The sequence below is a fragment of the Pleurodeles waltl genome, chromosome 3_1 (assembly GCF_031143425.1).
Source record: "Pleurodeles waltl isolate 20211129_DDA chromosome 3_1, aPleWal1.hap1.20221129, whole genome shotgun sequence".
Classification (NCBI taxonomy): Eukaryota; Metazoa; Chordata; class Amphibia; order Caudata; family Salamandridae; genus Pleurodeles; species Pleurodeles waltl.
In genome coordinates, this window is record NC_090440.1 from 642253818 (window position 1) to 642281817 (window position 28000).

Consider the following 28000-nt stretch of genomic DNA (forward strand, 5'->3'; position numbering starts at 1 on the left):
AACACAAAGTGGGGTGCCACTGTATTTAAATAAGTATTTGCCTATGCAAGTTACATTTTCACAGACCGATGTAAGTGTTAAGTAGCTGTTAAAAACTAGGCTTACATTTGCCACTTTTTATGTGCCTGTGGTGGATGACACGATACCACTGTCGGAATTGTGTCAGATCCTGCTTGACATTATGTGGTTAGTAATTTTAAGGGGGGGGGGCACTTATCTTTTGTCCCAGAAACTGGATGGGATTCTTCAGCAGGAAGGCTCAAACAAAATAAACCACTCACTGCTGATTGCTTAACATAGTATGCAAGAATACTTATTTCCATATTTATACTTTTTTAGGGCCGCATTTGCATAATTTTTTGATGCAAAAGCAGCGCAAACTTACAAAATATAATTGCATGTTGTAAGTTTGCGCCACTTTTGCATCAGAAAATGATGCAAAAGCAGCGCTAAAAAAGTATAAATGTGGTCCTTAATCTCACTGACTTATGGTGAGAGAAATATCGAGAAAACCATTAATTTACTTGTTTTTCAGCCAAATATAATTTGGTGGCTGGACTGGGTTACTTCCTATGTTCATGAAACTAAATAAACTATTACTGTGTCTGAAATGTGTTTTCAGATCATGTCTTAGTGAAAATTGAGGTTTCAGGTACTGGAGTAGAAAAGGCAAATGTTAGATGGACATTTAGTAGAGGTAATTTGGAAAAGGAAGAGTGGTGCACAGATTTTCACTTTGAAGGTTAACACCAACTCAGCACGGGTGGAAAATGTTTGGGAAGCCTTTAAAGCTACTACATGCAGTATAAATACTACTGAAGAAATGTTTCATCGCAGATACCTAACATAGCAGAGGACTTGCATACTGCAAGTTTAAACTTTCGCAGAATAGAAGCTCTATTAACAGAGATGCCTTGAGGCAGGCTAGGTAAGCCATGATAGATTATTATCATGCATTATCTTACGCTGCCAACACTGCATACCTACAACAGGTCTATGAGAAAAGTGAATATGTGGGCAAATGTCTTGCTCACCAGCCACAAGAATGCTCATTGAATGATAATATCACATTGCTCTGGGACAGTGAAAAGTGTAGTCCTATCACAGAACCCACCAAAATATACACTACCTTTTTAAGACATGCTTTTATCTATGTTGCAATTTTGTTTGACCCATAACCTGTTCCTATTTGACAACGACAGTTTTCTGCAAAAACAAGGGACGGATATGGGGGCTTCTTTTGCTCCCACTTATGCCAATTTATATATGGGCTGGTGGGAGAAAGAGGTGCCATGGTCTGAGAATAATAACATCTATATGGATAGGGTCCTGCTGTGGGTGCGATATATTGATGATCTTTTCATTATCTGGGATGGCTCTGATCAATTACTTCTGGAATATATAAACATACTGAATGATAATCAATTTAATTTCCATTTGGAAACCACTTTCATTAGAGAGACAATTGAATTCTTAGATGTCTTACTAGAAGTGAAAAATGATCAGTTAGAGACCACCATCTATGGCAAACCCACGGCATGCAATTCTATTGTGCATGCCAACAGTGGACATCCCACGACATTGAAATGGAGTATACCGTATAGCCAGTTTCTGCGGGCTCGCAGAATAGGCTCCGATGAGAGTAGATATGATTTAGAAATTAGGACAATGACAGAAAGATTTCTAAACAGAGGATATCCTCTCAAAATCTTGGTGGTTGCACAGAATAGAGTCAAATATAAGAGTAGAGATGAGTTACTTTTTAACAACACACCCACAAACAGTGAGACAAAACAACTGTCCCCTAGAATATTTTTACAATACAATCAACAACATGGCTCCTTGAAAACCATACTACAAAAGAACTGGCACACCTTACAGAACGATCCCAATATTAGGGATATTATTGACCCACAACCATCCATAACCTTTCGCAAGGCTCGCTCACTAGGGGATCATTTGACTAGAAGTTTCTTCTCTACAAAAGAAAACACATCCTGGTTGAGCAAAAAAAGTCTGGGGTTTTGGAAGTGTGGCCACTGTAGGGCGTGCAAATATGCACAAAACATGAAGAGATACCAAACCTTTGATGGTCAATATTGTGACATCAAGGATCGTATCACGTGTGATACTGAATTTGTGGTTTATGTTGTTGAATGTGGATGTCACAAAAAATATATTGGTAGTACCATCCACAAGTTGAAAGTTAGATTCTTAAAACATTTTAGAGCCATTAAAAATCAAGACAGATCATATCCCTTGGCCAAACATTTTTGGGATATACACAAAGGGGAATCTAGAACATTAATATTTTATGGTATTAAATCCATCAAAAACAATCCTAGGGCCGGCGATAGAACCTCCGAGCTCAGACAAATGGAATCCAAGATGATTTTACTACTTGGTTCAGAATCTCCCTGGGGACATAATCTTGATGTGGAATTACATGTCCATTTATGAGAAAGTACAGAACATGTATTCCATTTATGAAACATTAGGAGATGGGTATATAGTGGTATAATAGTGTGCCCATATTGGATTTTGTACATAACACAGTTTCTAGAATTGCCCCTTATAAGGGGTGATTTTAATGGCATATGTGATTTTGAAGAATTTATGAGAACATATGTCTGTCCTTGAATGATTGTTCGGTCTTTTGACCTTTTGATTGTTTGATCTTTTGATCTTTTAATTTTAATGTCTTCTTCCCTTTAGAATCTTTTTCTCCCTTTAAATTTATAGAAGAGTAGATGTATAGATATAAGTTTCCACCACTGTTTTTCACTAGAGATAGACACATAATTCAATATAGAAATGGCTTTGTCTAATCAGCACTTTGCACTTTATATTGTGGCTTTTTTATCTTTGATACGTGCATTAATTATAATTTTATAATAAAGATTGAAATAGAGTAGATCAGTTTTACAATATAAATTCATCCCTCCTAGGTCAGGAATTGTAGACATTTTGAGATTTGAGAGGCAAAGGTAAATCTAAAAACCTAAAAGAACAAAATGATCACTTATAGGGGCTATAATACAGGTTGTCGTTAAAGACAAAGGTTATACAGAAGATAAAACACCGACTACGGTTTAGCTATATATTGTGATTATCTGTATATATTTATTGAACTTGACACTTTATGATGGGTTCCAGATCATGAATTCAATAACGATTAAGATTTTATTCACTGTAAAATTGTAACAACAATGGAAGTCACTTTAGCATTTAACTATAGAATTTTAGCTACTTTGCTGATAGAATAGCATTTATTAACTGTTTACAACATTTTACAGTATTTAAAATATTCAAAATATTTAAATTATTCAAAATATTTAGAATATCTATATAATAACTAATATTGAAGAATACATTTTATAAATATTTAATAGAATAGATGGAAAATCGTTAATTAAGAGAAATTGATGACAGTGGTCCAAAAAGTGCAATAATATAAGCCTTTTAAAATGTTAATTTTGGTATGACATTAAAATGTTAATTATGGTATGACATTGAGATATTGATGATAGATTCACATGCAAGGACTTTGTTTAACATTAGGCAAATATATCACATTATTGATATGGATTATAAATTAATGAAATATATGTGGGATGTAGAATGTCTCAATGTCCAGATTATAGGAAGCAGTTTATGTTAAGGTTGTTGAGTTAGAACTGGGTATTTATATGCTGATCCACTTCAATTTCTTGTATGTTCAAAGATGGCCACTGTATTAGATCACACTAGAATGTAATGAAAACAAATGATGGAGTTGAACCCATATATATAATGCCGGTTTTATGGCCGAGTTTGTCCAGTAGAAGGCGTTTTGCCGAAACGCGTTGACACTCGTTGCAGGGCTCTGTGAAACCATTATATGAAATAAACTTGACACTATTCAACTCTGAACTGTTGAACTTTACTTCATCTCAACGAAGGGGATCTGACTAAGGGATTGGTGCAGCCGTCGGGTGGATATTGTTCCATATGTTGAGAATTATTACCTTTTTAAAACACTACACTCAGGTTTACAAAAAACAGCAGCAAGTTGATGAGACACAACTAAGATCCCTTCTTGAAAAACGTTAATTCCTCAACTAAAAGCAGTTTCGGCCCATGCCATGATTACTAAATTCACACTAGAGGAAGTCGAAGAGGCCATAAAATCACAATGGGAAGCAACCTGGGAAGATGGCGTTCCAGACGAATTTCATACAAAATTTGCACCAGTTTTAAATTAAGAAGTTTTCAGGTTAGCTAATCACATCCTGGGAGGGTTGAGGTCTTGCCCTTATTTTGATCTGCAGTAGTTGTCAGTTTCCTAAAGAAAGCCAAGGATAAGGGACACCTTAATTCCTATAAACCTATAAGTTTGTTAAATGTAGACTCTAAAATCTTTACAAAATTACTAGCTAATCGTATTCACAAAGTTAATTAAAACCCTTGATTATTTCTCACAAAATAAACTACCAGCTCAGGTGATGCTTTCAGACTCCGAGAAGGCTTTCTATTTGGTCTGCTGGTAAAGCCTGTTTATTATTCTTTAAGAAATGGCCTCCTCATGACGTTTATACTCATGGTAACATGCCTATATGAAAGTACAAGGGCAGAAATAATAATACATTTCCAGAATACTGGTACATGCAAGGTGGGCAGGGACACGCAACAGGGATGTCCCCTGTTGCCTTTATTGTTTGCACTGTTCATCGAGCCACTAGCAATAGCCATATGTGCAAACTCAGGGTGGCAGTGCCAAATAGTGGTATGACTAATATCAAATTATATGTGGACAATATAGCATTGTTCTTAAAACCAGGTACAGAAATCCAGGAGCAGGTCTTCAGGATTTTTCAGTTATATCAGGAGCTCGGTGGCTCTAAAATAAATACAGCTAAAACACAGATAGTATTATGTAACTGCGCAATGGACACACTACTCGATGAGTCTTGCCAATTAATCAATGCTAGACCAAATTTATACTTAGGGGTATATATTTCTGAAAATGTCAATGATTTGTACACGCTAAATTATGTACCGCTAATACTGAAAATTAAGAACTTGTTCAGTAAATGGTTAAACATGCCCGTGTCAATTACAGACTGCTCTGCCTTGGTATGAATGTCTATTCTTCCCCTATGTAATTTCCTTGTCGCCGCTCTCCCCTGTACATTACAGATGATGTTTTTAGGGAGCTAAAGAGTGTTTTTACATAATGCTTATGGCCTGGTACAGTTCCCAGGCTATTTATAGATGCATTAAGTTGTCCAGTAAAACAAAGGTGCCTTGGTATGCCAGATTTGAGGGAATATTATTTCGCACATTTTACACACATTACGTACAGATATAATGCCTCTACGCCTACAAATTTAATAGATCATTTATTTCTTGATTTGATTCTCTAAGAGTATGAGATTTTTGATTTTCTCAGACTCACTAGATCTCCCAAAAAGTCAGCTATAAGATCTTACACTGTTAAACGTAAGGTACAGATGTTCAAGCATTATTTTGTACCAGTGATTAATGGAGCCACCAAATTGACAGATATATAGATAGAAGACATACCCTTCTTGCTAAAAATATTGTCTCAAAATGGGCAAGCAATGGGTACCACACAATTAAAGATTTTCTATAAGTTGACTCATGAAAAACATGGGAAGAAGTGGAACCTAGTATTAGGTATTCTAAAGACACTATATACTAGTCATTTATTCATCTTTATCACTATTTGAATGAAATTGACCCAAAACATATATCCTCCAGCTTAGATATGGCAGAAGAACTGCTGGAAATGAGAACTCACTGTAAGCTGTTGGCCGGCCCTCTTTAAACAGCAGAAGGCAAATATACTATTTGGTAAAGGTCAGGACAAATGGTTGGCCAAAGAGGACATATTATTAACAACTGCAGTTTGGAATTAAATTAATTAGTTTAACGTTTTGTTGTTGAAGGGGGCAAATTTCGGACTTACAAAATTTTATACCAAATGGTTATTGCATAAGATGCCAGCATCTCTCCACAAGATTTATCCCCAAATTCCGTACAGATGTTTCAGATGCCAAATGGATGAGGTAGGTCCTATATTATATGGAGTGGCTCTAAAATAAGGGTTTTTTGGGCAGACATGGCATTGTACTGTTTTGATATACTAGGGTTGCAAAATGTGTTAGATGAACTAGCAGCCGTGAATGGATCCTCAACTGAAATCACCACCAGCTCTGTGAAAAAAAAACGTATTTTTATTAATACATTGATTGCAAGGTCATTAATTCTTCAAAATTGGTGTTCCGAAACAGTGCCAACAATCCAGCAATGTATCTATTGAGACCTAACTAGACCTAAGTGAGGGTTAGTGGCCTATTGCTAGGTGAAGTTACTTACCTGCCCTTACCAATAATCCACTTTCCAACAATTATTAATAATAGCAATGTATTATTTTTCTGATATTGAATTGATATTTGTTTATAACGTTTGCTATATATCTCCAGTTTTACACATGCACTTTGATGACGGTTTAATTTTTATCATGTGAACATTTTTATCTACTGCATTTTAATTTGTTATCCTTTCTCGTTGTTTCTGTTTCTTTTCTTTGCTGTGCCAGAATATGCTGGGAAAATATTGACTGTATTATTGTTGTTATATGGTTTTGTTTATCCGAATTAAACTTATTATGATGATGATGTTGATAAACAATCCTGTAAATTTGGCTGTGAATTCACAAATGTTAATGAGCACACCTTTGCATAACAGGTACAAGGTTTCTTCATTACTTCAGTCTCCAAGGTTTAGGAGATTCAGTTTTTCTTAAATATATCGACTGCTGATCAATGCAGTCATTTGAACTTTGATGGCCCTTATAAGCGTCTCAAATATTATATACTTAGAAAATTGATTGTTATTTTATTTCTGCCCTAAAAGTCTACCTTATAAATATGATACTGACACAAGCAAGACCTATTTGAGAAATCATTTTCCACATGTTTTGTACCAGTGACAGTGGCTTGTAGTTCAGCATCATAGGAACTTCATTAATAGTCATGAATACTGAGATACTTATTTTCTGAGTTTGGGGACCCCAGAAAAATGTGTTCAACATTATATGCATTTTAAATTGTCCATAATTCAGCAGAGGGTGAGAAATCAAACATGCTCCTATGTTGCTAAGTACTGTCTAAAAAGCCGATATAAACAGGGTTTTACGAATTGCAATATGTAAAACACAAGAAAATATACTTTCCTCACACTACTTTTCAGAACCTATATAAAAACTATGCATTGAAAAGAAATATCATTAGCAACAAGGAAAAGCACAGCTTGAAAAACTTGCATTAAGAGAGCTCTACATAGGTGATGTCCCTAGAAGGCTCATGGATTTTTAGCTGTCTCTTACGCCTTGTACTGACATTTCCTTCACACAGTCAGTTCTCATATAAAGAAAGCCAGATGAAGATTTATAAGTTATTTCTGGTACCCAAAAAAATTAATCTGGGGAGAAGAGAGGGTTATTAATGACTAAATTAAAAGTCCTACTATGCAGAACCAGAACTATAAATAACTATTTCTTCTTCATAGTAAGAACTTAATTGATAGTCATAAACATTAGACTATAGATCTGCAAGCAAAAATTAAATATAGATCAACAACTAGATGAAAACACCTCAAACTATATCATATATTATATCTATGATAGACCAGAGGAAGAGATTCTTTAGAGCAGTCTGAACAAATTAAGAATCAGCTTTAGTATCCAGCTCAAGACAATAATGCTTTGTTAATGTTTGTACTCATTTCCAAGTAACTATTTGCAGATATCGGCTAAAGGAATATTTATTGAACAAGTTGCAGTGACTGCTTTACCCCTGTTGGAGAGTTTTTTGGGTCTTCCATGGTAAAGGTTTTTATGCTAGGTAAAAGCTTAAATGCTAGGGCAACACAATACATGCTACTATACATCTGAGGAAGGATTACTTGGATGTAGCCAGACCTTCACATTGTAGTGAATCCTATTTTGTTTTAATGGGATAAAAGGAGTTAGCTTAGCCTTTGGCTTGCAGACTTGTGCCCCCATCACCTAGTGACTTTTAACCTACTTAGCTTGCTCTGTGTTAGCCCATTTAATTATTTAATTCTTCTAAGATGGCTGCCTTGTTTATAGTTAGGCCACTTGTTATAATTTGCACTATCAGTGCCACCATGTTAAGGCGTCAAGATCATGTGACAAAGATAAACAAACAGTAGGTGTTCACACTTAGGGACTTTCCTTCTCCATGCTTTCAAAGGGAATTGTTTATAATAATTGCTGCCCCAAGCATGCCTGTTATCTATTGTTTGGGAACACACCTACGTCAGGGGTCCATCACACTTTAGACAGATAATCAGAGGAATTCTGACCAGAGGGCATTGCCACCATCGCTGATATCGATGCTGCATATCGTCTTGACGCTAACTCAGTCTTCGTGTCCCTGCGGAGTCTGAGATAGAGACCTCATTCCAGGGTAACGAGGGTTGGGGGCTCCTCTCATGGACATGGCATTGGCAGATTAGGTTTAACATACCCAGCTCTCCTTTAGGTAGGAGGTTAGGCCTATCATGATAGGGCAATAGGACATATTATACACCTTATGTCTTTTCATATTATTGCAAGATGGTGTGGGTCTTTGTAATGACTCTTGTATTTACAATTTTGTTTCTTGCACTGTTCATTATCCTAATCATTGCAGCCCATGCAACTTATTGCAGATTGCAGTTGAGTTAAATAAAAACTATTGAAACTTTACTGCATCTTCGTTATTGCCTGTGTTTGGATGAGACATGATGTATCTGTGAGAAAGGGGTAATCTCCGTTTAACCATGACATTCACTGAGATGTCATACTCTCGAATCCATACGTAAAGGCTGACACAAATCACCTTTTACTATTTGGGTTTTTGGTGCGGTGCTGCTAGTGAGCCGGAAGGGTTGGGACGACAGCTGCGACTTGTTGTAGGATAGGCATAGTACTGTCATCCTTAAACCAGCAGTCTTGCATAGAGCAAGAGTCCAAACTACGACAACATATGTCACCATAACTAATGAGTTTTGTTTACTTTCTTACTGTGTTGGTTTTGCCTAAATGAATAACCCTTCTGACATGCAGGGAATGCACGATGAATTGAGAAAAAATGTCAAGAGATAGATTGACTGATCATTATAGAATTCTTTGTCTGGGGATAAAACATGGATGAGTCCTTAAGACAACCCCATTTACATAGAAAACAATGTAAGGCTCTCTTGTTGATAACATTATAATTCGCTAACTCTCTGACTCCTTGACTCTTCTGGGGATGAGGGCGACTTGAGGGTTATGTTTCAACAAAATAGTAACTTCTACATTATTTCACTGCCACACCTAAACGTCCTATGCTACATTGTACAAATTACATGACAGGTCTTTGTGTTACTTGTACCATGCTACACTGCACACGCCCCTCCCCTGCAATATTACCTGCACTAAATATTTAACCAACTGCTTAGGCTCGATACAGGATACCCGCTTTTGTCAGCGTTGGCTCAGTGTATTAGTAATGACTCTTCCAGGTCCTAACACAGTTTACAAATTTTACTGCATTTCAATTAATTTATTTTTTTAAATAATAATAACCATTCTTGTGTGGTTTGTAATAAACCATTACATTTTCAGTAAGAACACAGTTAAGTAAAACCAAAACAGCCTAACTGGTGGAAACACGGGAGGTTTACCTCGCAAGAAAATCAATGAGCAAAGGGGATGAGTCCACCGACCTAATGCAGGAATGTTAAAACTAAATTAGCAGTCGAATCGGGTCAAACACCAAGAAACAAAAGGCAGCAAGGGTGGTATTTGTGTTTTTTTTTAGCATTAACAACATCAAGTTAAAAGCATAATTAAGAGAAGGATGTTAATTCACGGGAAGTGCTAGTGCAGGGACAGTGTAGTAGCAGCAATATTCCACAGTCACAACGTGGCAGAAGAGCCAATGTAGAAAGGGAATGAATCTTCCAGCGTGATGCAGAAACATTGCAGTTGAATCATCATCAGCACAAAAATAAAAGCAGCAAGGATAATATTTGTACTTTGCAGGCATTTAGAACAAACATCAAGTTGAAAGAATAATTCAAAGGAGAATGTGATTTACAATAAAGTGCAAATGCGGGAACAAAGTGATAGCAGCAATTTTCAACAACCAAAAGTAAAGCGTTCGATCTAAGCGGAGACAGAGAAATTACAGCTTTTTTTTCACAGACATGTCTGCTGCATCTCACCAATGATATGTTTAACGGAGAGCAGAGTACTCATAACTCCCACTGTGATACCAAACAACTACATTCAGTAGGGTGAGGTAGTGAGAAAGGCCCCATAAAGTTCGTTCAATGAACTTAAGAGTAATCAGATGACAGGTACTGTCTTGCAGCATCCAGTGACAGAGATTTCATAAGACACGTAATAATGACTAAACAGTGGACTCCTTGAAAGTGCGGTCGACGATGTTTCGTCCAATCGATGAGTCTGCTTTTGAAGTCAGGTGCCAGCTACGCATTCACTGAAGGTAAGGGGCCACGGCCACTCAGCAAAGCACTTGAGCAGTCAAACTTACTGGCGGCTTAGGCAACACACTTGACAAGCCGGATGTTTAGGGTGGTGTTACCTGGGTTAAGAGAGGCAATAATAGCCTGCAGGCTCAATCGATTGCCCAGTCCATCCCACTCTCACTTTAAAAGGGATTTGCGTTCCTTTAGGAGGGCTGGGCAGTGGCAGACAATTTGTTCAAATACTTCCTCACACAACCCACAACTCTGCATGTTGCTCCTTCCATGGGCCATTGCCATCTGTCAAGATGTGTTAACAAAGGCCATTTCACAAGCCTGAGGGCCATGAATCTTGCCTTCTGTAGTTTGGACTAAGTGCAAAACGGTTAGGATGAAGAGTATGCTGGCTGATAGCTATTGATGACTGCCCAGGCATGCTTGAGCTTAGCTAAAGTGGCCCTGTCAGAGTGATATGAACAGTCATGCACGATTTTTTTAATGCATTGTTTGAAGGCAGGTTGACTCTGATTAGAAGCCCAGAGATCTTTCGTGTTCAAAGTCCTTAGGCAGTCCTCGAGGTACAGAAGGTGCGGTTGCCTAGGAATGGCAGTTTTAATCTCATCCCATATTAGCGCCTCCAAAGAGCCACCCCTTGCAGCCCTAAGTTTATAGTAAGGTTCTAAAAAGGCACCAGCTCTCCTGGTCTGCTGATCCAAGAGGCCCAGTTCCAACCTGATCTGGGCAGCAGAAGAGGATCTCAGCAGGTGAAGGATAGCTTTGTAAAACCTGGTAACAACTTTGTTCAGAAGTTTACAATCTTTTCCCAGTTGAATTTCGCTGCTATATAACAATGATGAGATCATTTTTGACCTCATAACTTCCCGGAGGGGGAAAAGGCTAGGCCCCTAAAGTGTGGTTGATAATTTTGACAAAGTAATTTGCAGGGCCAGGGCTTTTGTTCCAACTTCCTTCTGTTGCCAAACAAGGGAGCCGCTACCATTGATAAGGACCCCCCAGATATTTCTATGAGTGGCCCTGCACAATCTTATTGCCTTCATGGAACGAGATGCCCCCGATGTAATTTCCTTCCAAGCGCTAAAACTTTAAAATAGTTACAATCATGTTCCCCAGTTAACATCTTCCATGTGATTTTAAGGTACAATGTTTTACTAGACTTTAAAACAATCCAAAAGTTAAATTCAGAGCTATTTCGACTTCCCATGTTGCAGATCATGTTCATGTGTGAGAGCAACAGTAACACCAATTCTTTTCAATATGGGTTAGATGCCACCAATATATTCTTAGGGTTTCAATGAAGTAGGCTGGTAATTTAAGGGTTCAATGACAACAGACTTACCGTAAAGACTTCGCTTCTGAATTGGTTTAAATTGTGGGTCAGCATAGCATTTTCTTGCTTGTACTAAAAGGGAAAAAAAAAAGTGTTTACTCAATCAGAAAAAAAAACAAAATAGCTCCTGATTTTTTTCTACAGAAATTATCTCTGTATTCTCATGTACAGTAGATATGAGAGACAAATTAAATTCAGACATTGAACCACAAATCTGGTCATTCCTGTTTACATTGAAAAAGCATAACTCCTGATTGAACACCTCCCTGCATCGCAGGGATAGTTACCAAATACACTTCTTTGACTCATATTTATTTAGATGTTTGTATTGACATCATAGTTTACAGGCAACTACAAGTCATTGATGAACACATTTCCAAATTAGTCCTTAACTCAATAATCAACTGCACCATTTCTGTCATGATATGACATTTTGATCTTGGTGAAGTGGGTGAATTGTCATAAATTGGGGTTCATCCACCCTAACAATATCACAATTCTCACACCTCATTAGGTCAGGGAGCCACCAAGTTTGTTTGGAAGCAGGTTAAACGGGGGCCACTATTGCAAACTCTTTACCTGGTACCCTGTCCAACACAAGGCTACCAGGTCCTATTTACGGTGGGTCAAGCAACACTAAAAGCCTGATTTAGAGTTTGGCAGAGGGGTTACTCTGTCACAAACATGACGGATATCCCTTCTGCCGTATTACGATGGCCATAGGATATAATGGAATCATAATATGGCGGACGGGATATGTGTTATGTTTGTGATGGAGTAACCTCCTCTGCCAAAGTCTAAATCAGACCCTTAATTGCTTTCCTGGATGATTTTAAATCAAATAATGGCTGCTATGTCAAAGAAGAAAGAAGAAAATACCATGTTTATCTGGTTCTTTGGTAGTTTGTCTAACACTAAAATGACCCTCCCTGTCTGAAACATACAGAAATGCAGACAGGCCAAAAAAACACTCTCATTTCATTGAACCTACACTTGGAGCTACCAAAGTGGTTGATCTACTTTAGGATTTGGTATTTTGAAATAGGACAGAGTGAGAATTTGGGTGTACTGTATGATGTGACTGGGTAGCATTATCATGCAGTACACTCTCAAATACAAACGGGGGTCCAGTCAGGTACATTTACTGAACCCATGGGAGATGAGTCGCAGCAATATTCATTCATTCATTCAGGTAGAATATTTAGTGGACATTTGTATAAGAATGGATACAGTGTATATAACCCTGTTTGGTTATAAGCTGTGAATTTCCCTATGCAATTTCCAGAGGGATTTTCGAGAAGCACTGCAGACAAAATGCCTGAATGGAAATACACCAAATTTGGCAGAAAGCTAGATCTTTGACAATAAAGCATACATTTTGTGGTTTGGTGTAATCCTTTTAGTAGTTTTTGAGAAATTAAGATTCAAAATATCTGTATATTTGAAGGGCTGGGTTCGTGGAAGGCTCACAAGAGTCTCTCAATCAAGCAACTTTAAATAATAAAGTGATCTGACTGGCCAAGGAAGGGGGCTTTTTTCATGTTGGTCAGATCACACCGACTGGAGCGAGAGGTTCCTGTGAGTCCCACTGGAGCTCGTGCTGTGACTGCCAGGCAGCAGCATGAAGAGAAATGTTGTGGCCACCATTTCAGGAAACGGGGATGCAGTCCCCGTGTCCTGAAAATTAAAACAAATATGGTATTAGGGATGGTACAAGGATCAATCTAGCTCGTATTCATTTGTGAATTTAATGAATTATGAGATTATGCAATCTGTCCAATATCATTAAATGTGCATCACATATATCAGGTATTGATATATTGTAATTGTGATGAAATGTTATTTCATCATGCCAAGGTTGCTAAATGTACCCAGGGTTTGAAGATTCCCCTGGAGGGCACGGAGAAAAAAGGGTCAAAATATAGCTACATTTTAGGGCTTTAGGAGAAATTGGTAAAAGAGTTTTGTCCATGAAAGCATTAGTTTGTATTTTCTAAAAATGGCACCAACTGATGGTTTTCCTTCTAGGACCTAGCTTTCTGAAACAAGTGGTTTCTGTTTGTATTGAAACAAGTGTGGGAATGCTAACAGGTATGCATTTTTTTAATCCCTGCAGATTCTGTAAATTTCCATCACAGAAATATGAGGAAAATCTGACATTTTAGTAAAAGTTTGAGATTTTCAGGTCTTTGTGGGTAAGAACATTTCATGGGATCCATGCAAAGCACAACAATCTGGGCTTCTCTAGGTGACTAGTCTTAAAAATTGTGTGGGCTTAGTAGGTATGTCTAGGTGACCGTCGGACCCACGTACTTTAGCTACCATTATTGATAATGACTTTATGTTGCATTTTGGGGATTTGTGTATCAAAAGCATTAGCTGAGCCACATAAGTGTGTTAGAGGTGACATTGAGAGAACTGTGGCAATAAAGAGTGTAGGGAAATTTGTGGATCCCCACAGATTCCAGAATTTCTTTTCATGGAATTGTGAAGACAATTAGTGTTTTTTTCTCAAAGTTTCATATTTAAAAGATATTTTGGGCTAGAAAAGATAGGGGAATCCAAAAAAGCCACCATGGACTCCTTTCAGAAATCTCTGGGTATGGGAAGTTTCCCCTGGGTAGAGGCAGAACCCAGGAAAAAATCCAGTGTTACCCACGCTGTGGAAAAAGGGTCTGTTTCATCACAGTGCTGAGCCCACCCACACAAGTGAGGTTCTGTTTGTATTAGGGCAAGTATGAGAACACTGGGTTGTGGGAAATGTGTGAATCACCATGAATTACAGATGGTTAGTTCACAGGAATGAGAAGAAAATTTGTGATATGGGTAAAGTTTGAGGGTTGCGGGCATTGTGGGTGAGAAAATGGAATAGGAGTTCCACAAGACACACCGCCGTGGACTCCACTGGCTCTCTCATTTTTAGAAATATTTGGGTTTGGTAGGTGTCTCTGGGTTGTGGCTGAGCAAGGTCATGAATTAGACAGCCATTCAGCATTTCAAGTAAGAGAAAATAAGAATGTACCCCCACTCTGCTGGTCATATGTCAAACTATACCCAAACAAATTAAACTGTCCTCTTCCTTGACATGAGGATGGGGATGTTCTGCACCCTAGGTGCTGTTTGGGCTTTAGCCCTGGTGGCACACCAGTCCTTTGAGCACTTGGCAGAGCACTTCTTTCCTTGGTCATAAAGGACTATAGTCTAGAACAAAGTGGGGGCAATTTGGATCCAACTTTTGTACATAATGCCTAGACAAATTCACTCTCTGAAAATTATGGAAGCAGTTGGGGATGGTTCTTCTTTCATATGTGCTCCTCAGGCTGCTGACCTGACACAGACTTTGTGTAAATGATACTTGTTACAGCAATTAACACCGGGGCTGTGTCCAACCAGGAGCACCCATGGTAGAGACACAAAGAGGTGTCAGCTTTTTGCACTTGACCGTCATCAGCCCAACTGAAGAAGTAATCCAGGACAGATAACATAGAAGGACTCATGTACAAACTTCCTCACCTCTCACAAGAGACTCTGCATTCCCACATCTCATACTTAATGTCCACCAAATTCCAGTGCTCAGGGAGACTAATAAGCAATTAACAAAAGGCCTGATTGAATTTCTAATGGTAGTCCTTTCTCCATCCTCCTCACTTCAGTGTCTGCATCTCCTCTTGGCAGCTTTGGGAGGGTTGGAAGTTCACTCCAATTGTCTGGGAACACAGTCTATGACCTCCATCTGTTTTAGATGTTAGGGCAAGGGCATTCAATGAGGGCACGCTTGACACACCATTCTGGGTAACAGGATAGGCCAATGGCCCTCTGCACATGCTCATATTAACTTGATATTAACTTGATACAATGTATACCTGAGCAATGGTACCTTCACTCATCCACTGTATTTTCTCACATTTGATATTTATCTTTATCTAGATACAACCCACACATCCACATTTTCTATCATTACACAAATTTAATAAATTGGGTAATAATAGTAAACTTAGATGGGTGGCGCAGATTGGATGGCATTATATAAAACCATTTTGAATTGGTGATAATTGCTGGGAATTATTGAGGATTGTTGATTATTTTGTTATGAATTTTGCCACTCATCAAATCAAATTTAGCATCCTGGGACATGAATTTGTATATAATTGTTCATATTAAATTGCTATTTTGGTATCACAATGGTACATAAATGGATATTGGCTGGACTCACATAGAAAAGAGGATCACAGTTAGGAATATGATGTAAATAATGTATGAGTACACAGTGCTTCCAAAATGTAATGACAGAAGTAATTGATAAATATAAGAGATACAATTGTTGCTAATTGACAGTAAATAGATTTGTGTTATATTATTCATAGGTTCCTGTAGATATTGAAATTAGGGGTTTGCATGCCAGAGTATGTAAGGAGTCTTTCCTAACTTTTAAAGGGTGCTTTGACACAAATTTTATAGTGTGGTGGAGCAGTGTATACTGATGAAAAGGAAAATGCCAAAACGTGTCTTTAGTGTGTGGAATAAACACGGTGATTAGATTGAGTGATCCTTTAAAAACTTAAGATATAGTGGTCGAAGAATATTGAAACAGCTGCCGGTTTCGCTGCCAGGCACCAGAACCAATGGTGTGGAGGCTCGGATAACCATTTTTCTTTAAATAATTAGAAGTCTCCTGCCACCAACATTGTACTGAATTGCAAAACTGGGGAAGACTGAGGCAGGTGGGGCATTGTTGAGCGAGCTGGCAACAACCCTGAGGGAAATATATATATCAGCAAGTGTGCTGTGAAATGCTACGAGGTGTTTACAGGGCAAAGCTGTGACTGTATACAAGGTCCACTACCTAGGTTACTCAGGTTCTTATTTAAACATGGAGGAGATATTAAGTCTGAGAGAAACAGCAGCCAAGAATGTGTTTGATGATAGAGGAACTCTGACTGTAGTTGCGCGACAACGAAGGGTCTGAATACATCAACCTGATGACTGATTTCACAGCAAAATTAAATGCTTTGGAGAAAATTGTCAATGCTTGAACTGAATAAGTTGTGCGAAATTTGCTCACTGGTACTGTATTTAGAGCTTAACCGTGTACCAAGGGGGCTATGCATATTGGTGGTCCTGACATATGAAAATACAGAACTGGGGTTGTTGTGAGAATAAGCGGGTCACATGACAGGCATGGGTCCTGGCATGCTAAAGTTACTGGTAAAATATGCCAAATTGAAACTCAATAAAATATGATTGGAGCTCAAGAAATTACAGGCTAATAAGGTAAATAAGGCGGGTTTAGAGGAAGGCCTAAGAAGTAGTCTGGCAAAATTGGAGGATGAGATCAAAGAACAGAAATGGAGGAAGTTTCTTAGGGATAAAGCTGATTATGAGCAGGGAAAGAATACCCATGGTTAATAAGAAATATGATGCAGCCAGATGCATGATTAAAGTGAGAGAGGCACAAAAGCAGCAGGAGCTGCATTTTACTGATATGAGCTTAATGTAAGCTTGAATTCTGACACCCATGGGCATATTTATGCTTGTTTTGCACCTAATTTGTGTCTTTTTTTTAAACGCAAATTCAGTACAAAACTATCTCCATATTTATACGTTGCCGCTAGACCCGTCTACCACCAAATTTATGGAGTTAAAGTCATTTTATGGACATGGAAACCTACTTTGCGTCAATAAGATGCAAAGTAGAAGTTCCTGTGCAAAAAATTACTCTATAGACTTAGGGCTATATTTGTCCCCCCATGCTAAAATCACACACGGGAGGGATGAACGGTCAAAAATGTTGCAAAGCCTGCTTTGCATCATTTTTTAACGCCTGTGTCAGGGCAGGCGTTAGGGGACCTGTGGGCCTATTTCCATGGTGGAACACCATAGAATAAGCCCAGAGGTGCCCTCCCCAGGACCCAGGGACACCCCCACTCACAACAGAGGGACAGAGGAGGATGAGGGACCCCATCCCAGGTTAGTATAGGTAAGTAGAGGTAAATATTTTGTTTTTTAAATTGCCATTGGGGGCCCTCAAATGGGCCCCCCTATATGGCACTGGGTGCAATGGCTATGCCCAGGGGACCCTGGTCCCTGTGCTGGCTGGTTGGGTGGTGGGCATGACTCCTGTCTGTTCTAAGACAAGAGTCATGTGGTATAAATGCTTTTGCATCAGAAAATGACGCTAGGCAGGTTAGAGTCATTTATTTTTACTATAATCTGCCTAACGTAATTTTTTTGGTGCAAAACCTCCTTCTTCCATACCGCCAGCCCCACCCGGCTAATGTCATTTTCTTTTTACGTTAGCCTACCCTTTGCACCGGCTTGCACCATTCCATAAATATGGTGCCTGGCTGGTGAACAGAAATGGTGCAAGCCAGTGCTAAACTTTTTGGGGCAAAACTGCGTTGGTGCAGTTTTGTACCAAAACGTATAAATCAGGGCCTTAGTGTACGTTACACTCCCCCTAAAAATTTATTCTGTAGTAAATTGTCAGGGACATGGGCTTTCAGTTGGGTAATGTGAAGTGTCTGTCAGATTTTACTTGGGATTTTTACATGCCCACACTGACAAAAACACACACACTCTCTTGTCTATGTTTTAAAGGCCTTAAAAGTGTTGAAGTGTTTGAAAATGTTATGTTTTAAGTACCTTTAACAATCCGCACTCCTCTCTATCTCCACTCTCCTCTAACCCTGCCTCATGTCCTGCTTCTCTTATAAAGTGTTTTAACAAGATATACCAGCATGAATGTTGGGAAATATGAAGCTCCAACTCCCACAGTCATACTGACCAACCTACGCCCCTACCCAGAAGAGCTTTCCAGTTCTGAACAAACAACTGCTTTTTTTGATAGAGTAGCGCCTTGTGCTCCAGGACAGGTATCATTCCAAATTGAGAAGTGGCAGATCAAAAACTAAAGGTAAAAGAGGAAGGGGAATATGATGAGGAGAAGTGGCAGATTCAGAGGACAAGAACAATGCATCTAATGGGAAGAAGAGGATGCTTGAAAAACAACACAAAATGAAGAATTTGGGTAAGAATAACCTTAGAATTATTAAGTTATCAAACCATGTGTTCATTAAATAGGACACCACATTGTTGGAACTTAGTCTCACCTTCTGCCCCAAAAGTGACTTTGATTATGGACTCATTAGGCTTAAGGTTTCTTTTATCAGAAAATTAAAACTGATGACGGCACATAAATTGTCACAAGGTGAACCCACATCTATTCGTCAGAATGGTTATACACAGGGGACTGCATCATTAGCCACTCTTGGTACACTGTTCTCTGAAGACTACAACACTCTAATGAAGAGGGAAGACCCTAATGACATTGGTGTATGAATTGGATGCATGTAGTGGGAGGGGCATTTTATTAAAATTGTGAGCCAGTCCTTCAGTAAATAGGGACGAGATCGACATGAATCATAATATGGTAACAAAATATTGGCAAAAACTGGAGAGGGACCAAAAATGCGCCATTAGGGCTATGACAATATGAGAAAGAAACAACATAAAGTTATTCGATCACTTGTGAGGTATAACAATTATCCTATTAAGCCCTCTGATGAGACGTCAAATATAGTTCTGTGGGTCATTAACAAATACAGAGGGGAGGCACTTGGGGCCAGATGTAGGAAAATCCAATTTTGCGACTTGCAAATTGCGAGTCTGACCGACTTGCAATTTGCAAGTCGCAAAATCGGATGCAGAATGGTGTCTCAGACACCTTCTGCGACTCACTATGGGGTCGCAAAGACCCAACTCATCAATATTCATGAGGTGGGTCGCATTTTGCGACCCTGTAGCGAGTCCCTGCACTCACAGGGATGGTGGCCTGCTGTAGTCAGCAGACCTCCACGTCTGTGACTGCTTTATAAATAAAGCAGGTTTTTTTTCTTCATTTTGCAGCCCGTTTTCCTTAAAGGAAAACGAGTTGCAAAATGAAAAATAAACCGAAACCATTTGATTTCGTTTTTTTCAGAGTAGGCAGTGGTCCAAATATTTTTGTCGACATTTACGAAGGGGAAGGGGTCCCATGGGGACCCCTTCCCTTTTGCGAATGAGTTGCCACCAGTGTGACACTGGTGGTAACTGGGAGTTGGTTTGCGACCGCATTCGCGGTCACAAAGCAACTCTGAATTGCGATGCGAGTCGCAAATAGGAAGGGAGCACCCCTTCCTATTTGCGAGTCGTATTCCCAAATTGTGAGTTGGTACCGACTCGCAATTTGGGAATGAGCATCGCGTTCGGCCGTTTGCATGCCGCAAATTGCGATTTTTGCAGTTTGCGACATGCAAACGGCTTACTACATCTGGCCCTTAGACATCTAAGATGCTCATGTTGTTACACAGTCTTTGAAACATGGGAGTATACATTGTTAGTGAACAAGTATCATGAAATGCTCAGAGTCTGATTGAAGAGGGGCCTGATTGATTCAGATGAACTTGGTTATAATTGGCCGCTGATCCTGTGCTTTTACATGTTTTCAAAGGTGAAGAAGGATTCAGTAGATCCCCTAGGGAGGCCTGTAGTATCTTCAATTGGAGCCTATTTCAAGCCACTGCTATATATATTGATCATTTTATTTTACCACATGTGCTTGATTTAAGATCTTATTGCCAAAATAGCACTTATCAAGAATATATCCAACGTATACTGGGAATCTACATCCTGGGAATCTACATTTGAATGTAAACTCTTTCTACACATGTATTCAACACAAAGAAATAATTGGGGTCTCTAGTTGGCAGAGGTATACAACTGTGTCAAAACAGGGATCCTAATCCAAGTCAGGGAAGTCACACACAATCCTAATTATCCTGTGCCCACCCTCTGGTAGCTTGGCACTGAGCACTCAGACTTAACTTAGAAGGAAACGTGTAAAGTATTTGTTCAATAAATCATGCAATAACAGTGAGAACACCACAGAAAGACACCACACAGGTTTAGAAAAGATATTATCTGATGAAATTGAGGTCAAAACAATCTAGATTTGATAATCACAAGTGGAAATATAACTTTTGCAATGATAAGAAGAGTCTTTAGTTCTTAAAAGCAACAATTGTCTCTTCCAAACCCTTTCTGATCTGAACCTACCACTCAAACAGTATATGAGGGTAGCCCTAATGTTCTCCTATGAAAAGAACAGGCGCAATAGCAGTGGAACACTAATCTAGGAGTTTTCCACTATCAGGACATATAAAACACACAGGTATATGTCCTTCCCTTTACCTACATAGCACCTTGCCCTGGGGGTCATCCAGAGCATACCTTAGATGTGACTTATATGCAGGAAAAGGGGAATTTTAGGTTTGGCAAGTACTTTTAGATGCCAAGTCGAGGTGACAGTGAAACTGCACACACAGGACTTGCAATGGCAGGCCTGAAACAAGGTTAAGGGGGTACTTATGTGGGTGGCACAATCAGTGTTGCAGGCCCACGAGTACCATTTAATTGACAGGCCTTGGGCATATGCAGTGCACTTTACTAGGGACTTACAAGTAAATTAAATATGCCAAATGGTTCTGAGCCTATGTCACCATGCTTTGAGGGAGAGAGCATGTGCACTTTAGCACTGGTTAGCAGTGGTAACGTGCGCAATGTCCTAAAACCAGCTAAAACAGTGTCAGAAAGTGGAGGGTGGCGGGCAACAAATTGGGGGTGACCACTCTAAGGCTGTCAGGTCTAACATAAGGCATACAAGTATTTACATAAAAAGAGGCTACTGAAGTTCTAAGACAACATTGATATGCTCATATAAATGATTACCTTTGCATTGAATGAAAATATATTTATAAATCGCAAACGATATGCTATCTAAATGATTTTTTTCTTATTTTAGGATGGTGAGAGGAAGTTGGCCGAATAATTCATTTTGAGACTTAATAATCAAAGCTTAATTTGTACTTCTCCAAGCATAAGCAACAACTGCATTAATTATTTGGACACGTGTGTGACAGTGGAGCATTATGCACTAATAGCTAGTTTCTAGTGCAAAGAGATGGCTGGAAACAGCCTACTCCATGCCAGCAGCCTCCTTTCTCCTAAACTCAAAAGGATTATTCCATATAGGGAATTGATTAAGGTGAAACACAATTGCACCACATCAGAGTTATAGAGGATTGGAGAGGCCACAATGATAGAGAGATTTAGGGAGTAAGTTTATTTCAAGAGAACAATCAGTGTTGCAGCGGCCAAAGTCTCGATTATGGACAGACAATATCTTAACTATGGGGGAAGGAAGAAAGATAGGGGCTCACAACCTGTAAACTTCATTATCACTTACAGTTGCAGCTCTAAATCTATCCTGAAGATTCCTTCTGAGCATTGTGATATAGTTAAATCTGATAAGGTTATATTCAGAGCGTTGCCATCTTATTTAAGTGTTACTTATAGAAGGGCTAGATTGCTGAAAGATGCTTGTCTATAGTAATCTTATTAGTAGGAATGAGGGGGGTGACTGCAAAAAGGAGGATTTTATAAATGCAGAAAAGTACACTGCCTGTAAGCATGTCAAGAGTGTTAGGAAATGTAAAGGAAGGTTCGGTAAAACATTGTACACCAAGAAACAATTGACATGTGACTCTAATTTTTGTATTTAAGAATTGGAATACCTGTGTAGGTTAATGTATATGTTGACAGTGCTATTTTCCCTTTCAGGAAGAGAACATCAGAGCACTCTGGGCCATAGAGCATGAATTATTCAGTGACACAACATTTCTGTGAAAGACATTACCACAACCCAGATGATCTGATGTACTTTGCTATTGACATGTGGAGTTGTTCAAATGAGGGGCAGCAGAGAAGAAAATCTGAGGTGCCTGGAATTTTTGCACATCATTCGAGTGTTCACCAAATATCCCCCAGGCTTCAACAAATACAAAGATTTTGCAGTACAGGTTGAATGGAAAGATGAGTTGTCTTCATTTTGAAAGTTGAGGAATTTCCTATGGTAACACAACCTAAGTATGACAAAAAAGTGGTATATGCTCAGGGCATGGCTACTATACAAGAGGGGGAACACACAGCCTCCCTCCTGGGCCATTTATGGCCCTGGAAACCACCACCTCCCCAGGGCTGGCCCTCTGCAAACAAAATGAGGGGGGCTGCGTGGACCCCTCCTGAAGCCACTAAAGTCCCTGGGGGCTTCAACCCCACAGGGTCAGCTCCCTTTCTCCAGAGGTCCTCATTCTCAGGAGAGAGCAGTTTGCTTTTGCTTGGCAGGAGCTTTGACAGCTCCTCCAAGTGAGAGTAAACTGTCAGTTCACTCCCAGCGAGCAGTATTCCTGCCCACTGTCAGGCCAGGCCCGGCGGCAAATCCCGACCCGGCACTGTTTAAGCCACACAAGGTTAGTTACCTGCCAGAACCTGGGGCCAAGCGCCCTGCTGTGGTAAAAAAACATAGAAATATACTGACAAAACAAAGGTTACAGGGACATTATAGTTAGGAATTAGCATTTAAAAAACCTTAGAAATTCACTGAAGAAAAACCAAAGGTTACAGGGATGTTATAGTTATGTTCTGGATTTACACCCACAATACCATAGAAATTCAGCTGTTATAGTTATAGTTATTTCAAGTAACCATGATTCGTTCCGTAAGGTAGCCATAACTATACCTGTAACTATAACTTACACCCTCACCATGCAATCCAGTCCAGTGGGTAGTTATAGTTAAGACTCATGTTTCCATAGGAAAAGCATTTTTTCACAAAAAGTTCCACCAAAAACGTAAGTTCACCCACCTCAGCTCCTTCCTGATGCAAAGTTTTAGAATTATCCCTGAAGTGGGGCCTGAGTAAAATGGGAGGACCTAAAATGGATTTTCCCAATGCAATTTTCCATAGGAAAATTAGACATAGCACAACCAAAGTAACTGAATGGAATTACATGAATTTAAGCAGAAAGCTAGATCTTGGTCCGGAAAGTGTGCTTCTTGTAATTTGGTGCAAATCCGTTTCATAGTTTTCAAGAAATTAAGGTTAATATTTTATGTATTATGTATTTGAGTATTTATGTATTGATTTATGAGGATCGTTAGACCTGACAGTTCAAAAGGTGCAGTCTGATTGGCTGCCACCACATCAACAAAGATGAGTCCGCAACCATTTTAGGACAATGGAACTCAGTAATCTGTCCTACAAAAAGGTTTTTAAAAAGTTAGGAGGAAGTGGAAGGTCTATCCCACCAGCTAGGCATGGTGGGGTGTGTCCAAGAGATATCCCCCAGGCCAAAAAGTTTTTTTTTTATCAGTGTCGCAGATCTGTATTCTGCCCCCTCCCCTCCCAAGAGCAAAATAATAGAACCTGCTCACAACAGCATCCAGGATGGATGATGGCTGAGGAGTCGGCAGGGGCCAATGATGCCTTGGGGTTTCTTCCGTGGCCCCCCAACATTCACCTATGTTATGGGTGGCCAGAGTGGGCAATTGGGATCCAATGTAAAAAGAAAAATGCTGGATCCGACCAGCACCTGTTATAGGTGCTTCATGGGAACCCAGAAGGGGCCTTGGGGGACCTTCACTCCCTCCATGCATCTCCCAGTGGTTACCATTTGATGGGTGTCTAGGGAGAGCACCAGTGCACCAACTTTAAAAGAAATTTGCTAACTCCTGCTGGATCCCAGTTAGGGTGTTGTTTGGGGAGCTCTATAACTATAACTCTCTAACTCACACTCTCACCATGCTTTCCAAAGTACCTCACATATTACATCATTTATGACATGTTCTATAACATAATTGATAACATAACTGCAATTTATGAAATTACATTATTGGCAACAATTCTGTGAATGGTGGGGGTAAGTAACAATTACTTTAGGGCACAAGTGAAAGTTACCTAGGATATGTGTAACTGGTAAATTTCAGTGGTTTTGCTAATTTAAAATAGCATGTTTTAACTGATATTTTCACCTAACTATAACGTCCCTTTGATCTTTTTTATTTTACTTGAATTTCCAAGGTTTTTCTTATTGTAAAGTAACTTTGGTGTCTTTGATGACTCTCCAGGAAGTGTTCCAAAAAGTTTCTGTTTTTTGTCTATGTTGGAAAATGGGTTATTGGTAGGGCAGGTAGGTACCTACACCTAGCAACAAGCCACTAACCTCCACATCGGTACAGTTAGGTCTCAGTAAATTAATCCCAGCTCAACCCTTGGTAGCTTGGCAACGAGCGTCATGGCTTAACTTAGGAGACAAAGTGTAAAGCATTCAAATATCACAAAACAGTAATTAAATAAAACACAGGAAACAGTTTAAAAATCCAAAACCAATTTATAAAAATAGTTTATATTTTTATCTTTAAAATGACACAAAAACGATTAAAATCGGTTCAGGGGAACCGGAGATATGAATTTTTAAAGAATTATTACTTTTCTAGCGCTTAGAAACAAAAAGCGCCAATCGGGTCATCTGGTTGCACCTCGACCGGGGCAAAGTCAAACTTTCAGGCCGACCGCGATGGAGCCCTGCTCGGCTACAGGTCGCGGGAGGCCTCGGTTAAAAAGTTACCTTCTGACTTAGTCTTTATTTTGAAGTTTTTCTTCACCGGGACGAACCTGCCAGTTGAATCCGACCTCCTGGAGCCCTTGTCCGGATACGCGATGTGGGTTTCCTCGGTGGAGACTTTTACCTTCGGACTTAGTCATTTTTTCGAGATGAAAATCCTTCGACCGGGGTAAACCTGGATCTTGATCCGACGTCCATGGAGCCCTTCTCGGATACGATGGCTGGGAGGTCCCGGTCAACTTTTTACGTTCGGACTTAGTCTCTTTTTTGGATGTTTTTCTTTACCGGGACGAACCACGAAGTCAGGCCGGGTCGCGGTTGAGGCAAGCCGGCTAGAATTTCCGCGGCGGGTCGGTCCCTCTCTGGAGCTTTTTTCCAAAAATTCTCAAATCTTTTCCAAACTTCTGGGGCTTCACCCAGATGTTCTTTTAAGGTTCTTTTGGGGTCCACAGCTCACCCCAAGGGTCCAGAAGTTCTGTGATGGTCCTTGGGGGGTGCGGACTTCAACTCCCAGAATGCACCTGGCGCAAACTCCTTTTTGGCCACTGGACAGTGGTCAGCTGGTTGCTTTCTTCAGGAGTTGGTGCAGGGGACTCTGGTTTAGCAATTTTTCACCTGTAGCAAACAGGGAGTCCCTCCTTGAACCAGTTGAAGCCAGGCAAAGTCCTTCTTGTGGTGAAGCCCAAGTGTGCAGCTGGTGCAGTCCTTCTGAGTGCAGGTTCCAGGTGCAGGCCAGGGGTCCAGCAGGGCAGTCCTTCTTCTTCTTTAGTTCCTTTCTTGTTGAATTCTGGAGGGGATCTGAGGTGTGGGTGCAGGTCTGCCAGTTTTATCCTTGCTCCGGGTGAAAAGCAGGGGGGCCCTGGTTCTCCTATCAGGGACAGGGTCGTCCCCCTGTGATGACCACTTCCTTGGAAGTGTGGCAAAAATCCATCCCAGAAGGCAACAGTCTCTAAAAATCCAACATGGATGAATCTGATTTTTGGAGGTTACATCTGGCTGAGCCCACCCACTGGTGTGGCTAAAAATCATATACACACCCCTCTCCTGCCTTCTCCTAATCTAATCAAGGGGGCACCTAGCTGTCTGGGGTTGCAGGATGTGGGGGTGTTGCTGGGTGCTGCAAATGTCCTTCTCTGCCTTTGAAGACCAGTTTGGCAGCCCTCCCCCTTCCTGCCTCACCATCTGCTGAGGGGAGATTCTCTCCCCCAAGCACATTCCTTTGTGTGAAGCCAGGCCACTTCACACCTAATCAAGGCAGCCTGGCAGAAGCTGCTGCAGGCTGGCCAATCAGAGCACAGCAGCAAAAACAATGCAGAGCTGAAATTGGCAACTTTTTAGGTAAAGTCTAAACTTTTTACCTGGACAAGTTATATTAAATCCAACAACTGGAAGTTGTGGGATTTATTACAACAATCAATTTGATACCAAATTCTTGGTATGTAACATTTAAGGAGACTTTAAAATTTAAAATAAAGTCTGCCCATTCTAGCCTATGAAGGCCATTTACTTCAATGAGGGAAAAACGAATTTGACTGTTTTTACCTCACCAGGGCTTATAAATCTATTTTTATAAAGTCCCTGCTTATAGTTACATGGCACCCAGCCCTAGGGGCACATAGGGCACACCTTAGGGGTGACTTATATGTAAAAATAAGGTAGTTTAAGACTTTGGAAGTACCTTTAATTCCAAAGTCGAATTTGCATATAACTTTAATTTAAAAGCAGCCAGCAAGGCAGGCTTGCTTTTAAAATGACACTGGGCACCTCAGCAGTGCACCTAGGTGTGCACCACCTATGCTGTGGTCCCTAAACCTACATGCCCTACCATATACTAGGGACTTATAGGTAGGTTAACTTAGCCAATTATAATTAGCCTAATTTGCATATCCATTTTACACAGAGCACAGGCCCTGGGACTGGTTAGCAGTACCCAGGGCACCATCAAAGTCAGGAAAACACCAGCAAAAAGAGGAAAATGGGGGCAAAAAGATATGGGGCCTCTGCAATCAGCCCTGTTTTCTCACAGTCTAGTTTGTGCATGGAAAGTTATGGGGTGGTCCACAAATCATGGGGTGATAAAAAAGAGAGGCATTTTCTATAGACTTCTTTAAGAAGCACTACAACAAAAACTGCTGAAGGAATTACACCAAATTTGGCAGGAAGCTAGATCTTGGTTCATAGATTGTGCTTTTTGTGTGTGTAAATCCATTCAGTAGTTTTTGAAAAATTAAGGTTAAAAACATATTTGTATATGTGGACGGTTGCATTTAAGGACTCTCAGGTAAGTCCCTCAAATCCAATTTAAAAAAACAGATCTGCCTGATTAGCCCAGGGAGCTTTATTTTCCCTTCGGCCAATTTGCTTTAGCAGGAGCAAGGCTCTGATAGGCTGCTAGAAACATGAGAAAAATGTTGCTGCCAGACTTGGGGACTTAGTCCCCCATCCTGAAGTGTAAAAGTAAAAAGAATATAATTGGGCAGAGTAGGCATACCTTGCCTCTCAAACCTGTGAGGGGGACCTGGGGACCTGGGGTCCAAAATAAATATATATATATATATATATATATATATATATATATATATATATATATATATATTTATATATA

The 28000-nt window shown here is 39.8% G+C and overlaps 1 protein-coding gene across 1 annotated transcript in view; it reads right to left on the reverse strand.

The window, feature by feature from the left end:
- Positions 1-25525, reverse strand: part of LOC138284407 (mucin-2-like) — a 1933778-nt gene extending 1908253 nt beyond the window's left edge. The window contains exons 1-2 of the mRNA XM_069223144.1: positions 25399-25525; positions 11906-11968 (exon numbers count right to left, since the gene is read on the reverse strand). The gene's annotated coding sequence lies outside the window, so the exon portion shown is untranslated. The remainder of the gene's footprint in view (positions 1-11905; positions 11969-25398) is intronic.
- Positions 25526-28000: the final 2475 nt, after the last annotated feature.